The sequence below is a fragment of the Pistacia vera genome, unplaced genomic scaffold, assembly GCF_008641045.1.
Source record: "Pistacia vera cultivar Batoury unplaced genomic scaffold, PisVer_v2 Contig979, whole genome shotgun sequence".
NCBI classification, from domain to species: domain Eukaryota; kingdom Viridiplantae; phylum Streptophyta; class Magnoliopsida; order Sapindales; family Anacardiaceae; genus Pistacia; species Pistacia vera.
The window spans coordinates 107,759-118,911 of NW_022196866.1; positions in this window are offsets into that span (position 1 = coordinate 107,759).

Sequence of the window (11,153 nt, forward strand, 5' to 3'; positions counted from 1 at the left end):
CCACTCATTTCAGTAATGTTATCTTATATTACTGATATTATCATGTTTGGTTGTTAAGTAATAAAAAATTCTGATAATCCTCCAATACCAATAGTAATCATTGTAGATTATATAGGTGATAATTTGAATACCACTCATTTATTAGATATTCTAAGATTACTTGGTAATCTTAATTTTGTTACAATTCTATCTTTAATTAATAAAATTTTTAGACAGTAACGCCCTTGCTTTTAAAATAATTTATAAGAATATTCATCGACTATTTTATCCTTATACACAAATTTTTTAAGACATTATTACCCTTGACTCCTCTCATTTCCTCTTCAAATCCCACCAAACCTCGTCACCGGAGTTGCCCCCAATTGCCGATGAAGCTCATTGCTTTTCCACATGTTTTCCTATTTTCTCGACCCTTTTCCACTTGCACTTGCTAGCATGTTTACAGGATACCAATGACAATGATGTCTCTGATGAGGAACTTGTAAATTTTGCATTGTTTGCAAATTGTTGTCTTCTTGCGTTTGAAGAAGCAGCACAAGATGATGGATGGAATCAAGCTATGGATGAAGATATTCATTCAATAGAGAAGAACAACACTTGGGAGCTAACTTCACTTCCTAAGGGAAAGAAATCGATTGGTGTCAAGTGGGTGTACAAGATCAAGTATAAACTAGATGGTCAAGTGGACCGATTGAAGGTTAGGCTGGTTGTGAAAGAATAAAAACAAAAGCCATGTATTGATTATTATGAAGTTTTTGCACCCGTAGCTAGACTTGATACCATTAGTATGGTGATTGCCTTAGCTGCCCAAAAGAAATGGCAAATACATCAAGTGGATGTGAGGTTAGTGTTTCTTAATGGACAACTTGAAGAAGAAGTCCTTGTAGATCAAACCGTTGGTTATGTGAAGAGAGGTCATGAAGATAAGGTCCTCAAGCTAAAGAAAGTTTTATATGGATTAAAACAGGCACCGAGAGTTTGGTACACTCGTATCGACTCATATTTCCAAGAAATTGGCTTTCTTAAGTGTCTTTACAAACCTATACTTTACATCAAATCCAACTCACATGGAAATATGCTTAGTGTGTGTTTGCATGTGGACGATTTTATATTCATAAGAAATGACTCAAGAATGTTTCCTGAATTCAAGGAGGCTACGACTAGAGAGATTGAAATGACCGATCTGGGGCTTATGTCTTATTTTCAGGGACTTGAGAGTTATGCAGATTGATGATGGGATATTCATCTCACAGAAGAAATATGTAGCATATATTCTGAAGCGGTTCAAGATGGAATCATGTAATCCTATCAAGACTAATGTGGAAGTAAGGCTGCATTTGAACAAACATGGCAATAGTGAACTTGTCAATCCAACTTATTTTCGGAGTTTAGTAGGTAGTCTATGTTATTTGACTTTTTTATAGACCAGATATGTCATTTGGAGTTGGTATTATTAGTTGGTTTATGAAGACACCTAGCCAAGTTCATTTACAAGCTGCAAAACGAATTTTGTGATACATAAAAGGTACTCAAAATCATAGTATATTTTATAAATATGCTAATGATTGTAATCTTGTTGGGTATACCGAAGTGACTGGGCAAGTGATGTTGAACATATTAATGTATATTTGACCATCTCAAAATTCAAGTCCTAATTCCGTCTCTTACCATACATTAATATAAAATATTCAATAATTATTTTCTAATTAAAAATAAATACAATGCAACAAAATTTTACTTAATACATATTAATTAAGGCTATACACATCTCTGTTATTCATAAGATTCTCTCAAATTTTACTTAATATAATGCAGCTTACAGTATATAATTTTTTGTTCACACAATCACCATGAATCGCTCCCAACAACAAGAACAAAGTGTATAAAATATTTTTCTTGATTTCACTCACATACTCCAACAAAATCAGGTAAAACTTTGTAGACGTAAAAATCTACCTGTACGGAAGGGGGGTCTGATCCCGTGAGGTTAAGGCCACTAGCGATCCGCTGCATCTGCACATGTAGAGAAATACACGCGTGAAGCGAACGGGAAACACCGGGGTGGTGTTTGCCGTAAGCACTCTGACGCTCAAGTCAGCAAGGCTGAGAGAGGCTAATATAGTGAGGGCTAGGGAGTAGAGGTTACCGGAGTCTAGTCGGGGACTGTGACTACGGCGGTGATGTGGAGCTCTCAAGTCAGAGCTTTCAGTGTGAAGGTGTAATGTCATCTGTCCCTTGTGAGAGGGCTGGCCTCTGTTTATATAGTGGTCGTCTGGTCAATCTGTTAGAACGTAGGAGTCCTAGTATGACTCTGATGCAAACCCTAGAAGAATTAGGGTGTGTAGCTGTCTTACCAGTGTCCGGATAAGAAGGTGATTCTGATTAGGAGAGAACTCCAAGTAGGAAAGTGATCAGGAATAGGAAGGTGACCTTGAATGGGAGATTGATCAGGAGTAGGAAAGTATTCTGAGGGGTTGTGGGCTCTGGATTCGCCCATGGACCTAGGAAATGGACTGGGATTAGGAGGCTCGTGCCCACGTGGTTTGGGCTGGCTATATCTTGTACCGAATGGGCCTAATCTGGTTGGGTATATAGGATTGGGGTGGCTTCTTCTTCAGTGTCGAGCCCGTTTTCTATTCGGGCCAAGGACAATTTTTGGCCCTAACAAACTTCAGTATATAAACCCCATTGACGCCAGAGCCATTCATTCAAAGCATCCAAGTTTTGCTTAATCAATTAAAATGGCATCTCCCAGTTTGATTTTCATTAGCATTCTTGGCTTCACTAAGCTTCAGCTCCTCTAGTAGAGTTACTATCCCCATTGAGAAAAAAATCAAACTTTCCCATTTTGACCACGCTGACAAAAACAATATCAGCAACTCTCAGGTCGAATGTGGCCAACCATGTTGTGATCATCAGAGCTGTTGGAGTCCACCATATGAGCCTCCTCCTCCTTGCAATCGTCCATATTGTCATAAGCCACCGTGCACTAGTCTGAGTAGGCGGACGTCCGGGCTTCATGCTCCAAATGCATGTTGCATCTCTGAAGCCTGTTGTGTTACATTTTACTACTTAATAAGACCTTTAGAGTCAAATTTTTAATAAAACATAACGAATTTCTTGTTTCATGATGCCATTTAAGCTACTCTTTAACATTCATATCATTTGTGTGTTCTTCGGTTTCTTAATTTCATGTAAATTTCATCTCTTTAATTATCAAGCAAATGCATACCAGCTGAAGATGCGAGTAACCATTAATTCAAACAACTTAACAAGTAAGATTTTTTTTTTTTTTTTTAATTTTTTTTTGGGCCGAGGGAAACTTGTATATATATATGAACTCCAAGAATGAAGACCTAATTAATAAGCTTTACCCAGTTAACAGGTTTGAGATTGTGAAAAATATATATGGCACAATTTTGTTGATACATTAAATTACATTTTAAACATAGGAAATCGAGATAATAAGGAAAGTAATTATCATAGACCACCAATCGAGGAATTGAGAAACAACATAGCATTATACAATAATAAGTTTGCATAGAGAATTAGCTGAATGTTGCTTAAAATTCATAAATATATAAGTAGAGGAGTGTTACAAATATAATATTACGCACATATATATATATAAAAGCTGTGATATTTCGGCTGAGATGGGGTTGATTTGTAGGTTTAGGGGTTATTAATTTATGCTATGTTAGTATTATTTTCGTTTTCATAGGGAGTTAGAATTTGCTAGCATCTAATTAAATCGTCCAACAGTTTCACCACCTCGCTTAATGTGATGAGACCATCTTATTAAAAAAAAAAACAACATTTATGATTAATTTTCAAAACTACCTCTTGTGTTGGTGGTTATAGATGAATAATAATGAGTAGTTATTTATTGATCACGGTGATGAGTCTATGAAAAAAAAAATATATGACAAATATATGATAACACATGTTATTATATTATTGGATGAGACAATCTCACAACATTATCCAAGTCATAAAACTTAATTGTAAGGGTGAGTGTAATTGGGGTTATATAAGATTACTGAAATAATGTCATCTTAATTACTTGATTACCACATTTGGTTATCAAGTAATATAAAATTTCGATAATCTTCTAATACCAATAGTAGTTACTGTTGATAATATAGGAGGTAATCTGATTAACTCTATTTTTTTAGATATTTTAAGATTACTTGGTTATCTTATTTTTGCTACAATTTTATCCCTTATTAATAAAATTTTAGGACAATAATATCATTCTTTTAAAAAAAATTACAAAATACCAATTGACTATTTTATTCTTATATACAAAGATTTTAGGACATAAATACCTCTTAAATTATACAAAATTACCCAAGGGTGGTGGTTGGATGTGGCCACCACCGCTAGCAGCCGAAGACGAAATGGTGCACGATCGGTCATATTTGGCCGGCCATGCACCGCTAAGGCTATATCCATGGCCGGAAACAGCCAGATCTGGCATTTCACGGTCAGATATTTGGCCGTGAAACGACAATCGTTTCATGGCCAAATATCTGCCCTTTCAATACCAAATCTCCACTTTTGCCACGCCGGTGGTGGTGGCAGATCGTCGATAGTAGCTTGGAGTGGGTGAGGATGTTTTGTTAAGTTTTAAACTTTTTTGTTGTTGGGGTGTTTTAGCTAAATCTGAAATGTAGGGGGTTAAAAAATATTATATTAATATTTAAAAAGAAGGCAATTTAGTAAATTATATAACATATCCACCAATTTATTCCTCCCAACTAAGCATATTAATATAACATACTCACCAATTTATTCCAACCAACCAAACACATTTCTTTAAACATTCCCAATAACCTTTAAAGTAATATATATTTCCATTAATATAATATTCCCTGAATCAAACGCACCCTAAAAGTTTGAAAAAGATCCATGAATTGTACGGTTCAATAATCTTTAATTTACTAAATGTCAAATACTAAAATTCCAAGTTTATATATACATTCATCTTCATTATAAATACAACTATTTTATACCTTAAATAAAATATATAAGAATTAACAACAATCCTAGCTTCCCTGTTGGACACTTTCTCAAGTCCCATTACGTGCATGTAATATTTTGCTCACATGACCGCCATGACTAGCTCTATACCTCATTTTACACGCCTTGTTGTACTGTGTTTATCTCTTACAAGTTTAAATACCTAGACAAACTTAACTATATAAATACTTGATTGGTGGGTACCTAGAGCCTCAATTCACAGTTTCGAACTTTGAAGAATTAAACCAATTAGTTATGTCGGTGCCGAGATCGGTTTACATAGCCTTTCTTGTTTCACTTCTCTTAGGAGTCTGCTCTTCTCACAGACGTCTGCCTGAGGGTGAAGATCATCATGGGATGAGCATGAAGTCTGGTGGTGAGGTTTGTTTGGAGCAAGGTGATAATAGAAATTGCACTAAACCCCATGATGGGAACCTTTCATATCCGCTTGCAGACGCCATGGATTCTGATCACAACGGTATCCGAATGGATTGTAAAAAATGCAGAGTGTTTAAAGAGTGTAAATCATGCTTAAATGGTAATACTAGTCTCATACAACCCAAGGATTCTTATGATAACGACGACGACCCAGGTTGCTCAGATTGCCCATTTGCAGAATGTAAAAAGTGTTCTATCACCATCGAGAGTGGAGAGCTGAGTGTGGAGGCCAGAGCACCGGAGTCAGGGTAGGCACTGATGTGCTACAAAATAAGCCCTTCAATTAGAGAGGTTTATAATAAAAATAAAGGCGTTGATGATATATATCATGCATGCATAAATAAAACTTAGTAGACTATGAAACATAAACATTTAAAAAGTTTGATACAAAAACACTTAAAATTGTAGCACCCGAATGATTTCATTAAGCAACTCCCAACATAGTGAGACCAAATCTGATGGCATCAACGAATAATGAATTAATTAATTTCCATTGGTGTGGTCAAATTTTTGCTCATTAATTTTTTTGTATCAAACTCTTTTCATTTCAAGTCTAATGTAAAATAGTTCATGTTTAATGTTAATATATCATTTTTACTATTAAAGAATTTGGTAGGAGAGAAACCTTCGTCTGTTCAAAGGCAATAGGAAGAGTCGCCTTTTGGTTGTGAATCCAATCTTTGATGCTGTAAGGCTCAGGCTGATTAGCATCATATTTAAGGATACGGACAGGGTCAGTAGAATTTATGAGGAATGGGACACTCCTAGGTGTAGTGTTGCATTGCGGAGGGCCTTAAAGGAAATGGGTGATGTTGTTGATTGGAGTGCTTTCCACTTTGGCTTTGTGTTTTTGGTTGGTTTGCTGCCATTGGTGTGGTGCGTCCTTGTTCGGGGGCCTGATCTGGATTTGGTGGTTGTTTGCCAGAGTTGGCTGATCTGGTGCTTTGTGGGGGTCTCTTTTTGGTTGGCTGGTCGATGGGTCCTTGGTCTGGTGTTTTGTGTGTGTGCTGATGTGGCACCTGTTTTGTGCCTATGTGGCGTCAAACTTTTATATGCTTGGTCAAAGGCAATTTTAGAAGGAAGAAAGAGGGTGTTTGGTTCAGGAAATGTTGGATTACTAGGAATATTAGATTACTGGAATCTTATATTACCTTGAACATTACTAAAAATCTTTAGGAAAATATGTTTGGTTAGTTGGTGTGTATGTTATATTAATATGTTTGACTAGGGGGAATAAATTGGTGGGTATGTTATTTAAATTACTAAATTGCCCTCTTTTAAAATATTAATATAATATTATTTTTATTATTAACTTTTGAATAATTTCTTTTAACCCCCAATATTTCAGATTTAGCTAAAACACCCCCGCTTATATATAACTTTAATTTATGACAAAATCACCCCCACCCCCTGCCGCCGCCTGCCACCACTGCAAACCATCGTTGGAAGTCTCCAAAAGTCATCGTGAGTAGCTCACCGTGACCACGAGGCTCCGATATGGCCGTTTTTGGCCATATTGATGGCAAAAAAGGGTCATATCGAAGCCTTCCAGAGCCTCACCGCGAATCTCGGTCATTTTCAGGGACTCCGACGACTTTTCGTGGTGGTTGGCCTGCTGCCGACGGTGGTGGTCTGTAATTTGTTTTAAATATAAAGGCATTATTGTCCAAAAACTTAATTAAACAAGGGTAAAATTGAAATGGCATATTAATGTAAATTTATTTTAAAATAGGGGCATTATTGTCCAAAAATTTTATTAATAAGGGATAGAATTGTAACAAAAATAAGATTATCTTGGTAGTCTTACAATACCTAAGAAAATGGAGGTAATCAGATTACCTCCAATATTACCAACAGTAAAAACTATTGATAATGCAAGATTACTGGAATCTTATATTCCTTAACAATCAAACATAGTAATCAAGTAATATAAGATGACATAATCCTAGTAATCTTCTATTACCTCCAGCCAAACGCCCCCAAAGAGGCATAACTGGAATTTCCCATCAGGATATTTGTTTGGCAATCCAAATTGGTTTAGACCAAAATCTTCTATTCTTCTTCCCGATTGTTCTCTCTTGGTTATAGAGAGAGAAAGTTTGTTGAAGAAATTGTCAAGGTGGAGCATTGATGTTCGCCGGATGAAATCAACGATGGTGGTGAGCCTAGTTGTAACTGTTTTTATTCCCTTTTCTTTTTGTATAAATTGCTGATTAATACTTTTGTATTTGATATGAGATGTGAGGCACTCTTGGGTCTGTTTCGGGTGTAATTACAGAGGGGTTTTCCTCGGAATCTACCTTGTAAACAGGATCTGCAAGCTTTGTAAAATTTTCTTTCATATAGTAAATGAATTCCTACTGCCTTGAAGAGTGGATGTAGGTAATCAACTGATTACTGAACCACTATAATTGCTATGTGTTCTTTATTTTTATGCTCTTATTATTTTCTCTTCTAAGTACTCTGAATATTGCTTGTTTGAGAACTTAGGATTTCTTGTTCGAATACTCTTTAAGTTTAACAAGTGGTATCAGAGCTAGATTAGGTCTGGGAATTAGAGATTGTTCGAATTTGGGTTTGTCTAGGGTTAGATCTAAACTATTTGGTTACGGGAGTCTTGATTTAGGGTTTTCTAAATCTTGAACTTTTGGAGTTTTTTATCTCCTAGTAATTGTAAGGGTTGTAAGCCTAGAAATGTCTAAGTTTGAAGTAGAGAAGTTCACAGGTGATAATGATTATGGGTTGTGGAAGATGAAAATGAGGTCTGTCTTAGTTAAGGATAGGTTATCAGCTACCTTAGAGGGTGAGGATAGCTTACCAGAGTCTTTAACTGAAAAGGAGAAAAAAGATCTTCTAGATAAAGCTCATAGTACCTTAATTCTAGGGTTAGGAGACAAAGTTTTAAGAGAGGTAAAGAAAATGACCACACCAGCAGGGGTTTGGGAAAAACTAGACTTTTTATATCTGTCTAAGTCTTCTCCTAATAGGTTAGTTTTAAAACAAAAGTTTTTTGGTTTTAAAATGGATGAAGTCTTTAGGAGAGAATATGAATGATTTCATGAAATTGGTCCAAGATTTAGAGGGTCTAAGCATTAAGGTGAAGGATGAAGATCAAGCTGTCATCCTCATAAACTCTTTACAAAAAATGCATGCTAATTTTGTTGATACCCTAAAATATGGTAGACAGACTCTTAAGCTAGATGAGGTTGTAGTTGCAATTACTACAAAAGATGCTGAATTTAGGAAAGAGGGTAAACTGGATGGTGAGGAGTTGCATGTGAGAGGTAGATCTGGAAAGAAAAGTCACAAGAAAGGGCAGTTTAGGGGTATATCTAAGTCAAAATCTAAATTTGTTAGAAAATGTTTTTATTGTCATAAGAAAGGTCATTTTAAGAGGGACTGTCCTGATAGGAAGAAAAAGTTACGGGAAAAGGATGCTAATAAGAGTGTAGATGTAGCTTCTAGTGGGTATGAAAGTTCTGATGTGTTGGTGGCTTTTGAAAATGAAATTGATGTTGAATGGATACTTGGTTCTGGTTGTACCTATCACATGACTCCAAATAGGAGTTTTCTGTTGAATTTTAGAGAGTTGGAGTTTGAAAAAGTTTTGATGGGAAACAATGTTGTTTGTAGAGTCTTAGGAATTGGAGATGTAAGGCTGAATTTGCATGATCGCAGTTCAAAAGTACTCACAGATGTTAGATACATACCAAAATTGAAAAGGAATTTGATTTCTCTAGGAAGTCTGGATTCAATTGGCTATAGCTATAAGGCTCAAGGTGGAGTCCTTAAGGTCACTAAAGGGTCCTTAGTTGTTATGAAAGGTGAGAAGAAGAATGGGCTGTATGTTCTAAATGGATCAACTATCATTGGAACAGCAGCTATATCTCAGTCTCAGATGTCTAATAGGACAAGTTTATGGCATAGGAGGTTAGGACATGTTAGTGAGAAAGGTTTAGTTAAGTTGAGTAAGCAAAAGGTCTTAGAAGGGGACAAAGTAGAGAAATTAGAATTTTGTGATCATTGTATTTATGGGAAGATGAGCATAATTAGATTTAGTGTGGGGCAACACTGTTCTGAGTTCATCCTAGATTATATCCATTCTGATGTTTGGGAGGCAACTAAATAACTATCCTTGGGGAGTTGTAGGTTTTTTATTGGCATCATAGATGACTATTCAAGGAGAGTGTGGATATATTTCTTGGAAAACAAAGGAGAAGCCTTTAGTAAATTCAGGGAATGGAAAATAATGATTGAAAACCAGACAGGGAAGAAAATCAGGAAGTTAAGGACCGATAATGGGCTAGAGTTCATAAATGAGCAGTTTGATAAACTATGCAAGAGTAGTGGAATTCTGTAACAACTGCTGAAAACTAGTACAATGCATGCATAATTACAATATAAAATTGGGCCCCAAAAATTTCTTTTCATTAGAAATCATATGTCTTTTATACACAAAGATTACTGTTTACAAAAATGCATTTTAAAAGACAAAACAGGGAAAACAGTGTAGCTATTCCTCTTCGCTTGCCGACACCCCTCCGACTGCATCATCACCTAGAACCTGCATCCACAAAGGAAAACAACGGGGTGAGCACAAAATAATGCTCAGTAAGTAAACCCTCTAACTGTCTGTCCCCGTATATAACTCTTAATTCTTTCCTTTTCTAATTCTGTTTCTGTTTCTGTTTCTGTTTCTACTAAATACCATGGCCTCATCTTACCGGAGGTACGGCCGGATGGCGTTCACACAGCACCATTACACTCTCCATAACTAGCAGGTGGAATTCACACAGTACCAACCCGTTCTTAGTGATTACCGAGTGGGGGTCACAAAGCACCCACTCGGTTCTCCTAACTATCGGGTGGAGATCACCTAGCGCCTACCCGTTTCTCATGACTCTTGGGTAACGATCACCAAGCGTTAACCCGTCTCTAGTCACTGTCGGGTGATGATCACAAAGCATCAACCCGCTTCTACTAAATGTTGGATGATGGTCACAAAGCATCAACCCACTTATCTAACAACTAACCGGGTAGTGGTCACAAAGCATCTACCCATTTCTACTACTCATCGGGTGACGATCACAAAGCATCGACCCATCTCTAAGGGCTATTCGGATGATGATCACAAAGCATCAATCCGATTCCCATAACGGTCGGGTGATGATCACAAAGCATCATCCCAACTATACTACTCTTCTAATTCACTCTATTGTAGCATTTTTCAATGCTCTCTACCCTTAGAGTAGTTGTACCCACCAAGCTCTCTACTCATAGGGTAATTGCATACACAAGTTTCCTACACTTTCTTAGGTCACTTTTCAATGCACAATTAGTGCCTATGGATGGTTCATCTCCACTAATGCACTTATGAAATGCCAACATGCAATGTTGCAAGAATTAAGGTTCACTACTCACACTCAAACCTCTATTAGGCATTTCATCAAACAACTCAAGTGCACTATAAAACTCTACTATAGCAATGATTCTAAAACTTTTTCTAACCATCCAAAATGGGGAAAAACCCCTTCACATAACCATAAAACCTGTCAAAGAAAGCACTTCCAAAAAGGGATCCACAATACCCCTTCAATTCCATCTCAAACTACCTTTCCAACCCAACAACTCATTTCTCATATTTGCAAGGAATAAACAATCACAAGGCATAGAAATCTCTATTTAAGCCTTCA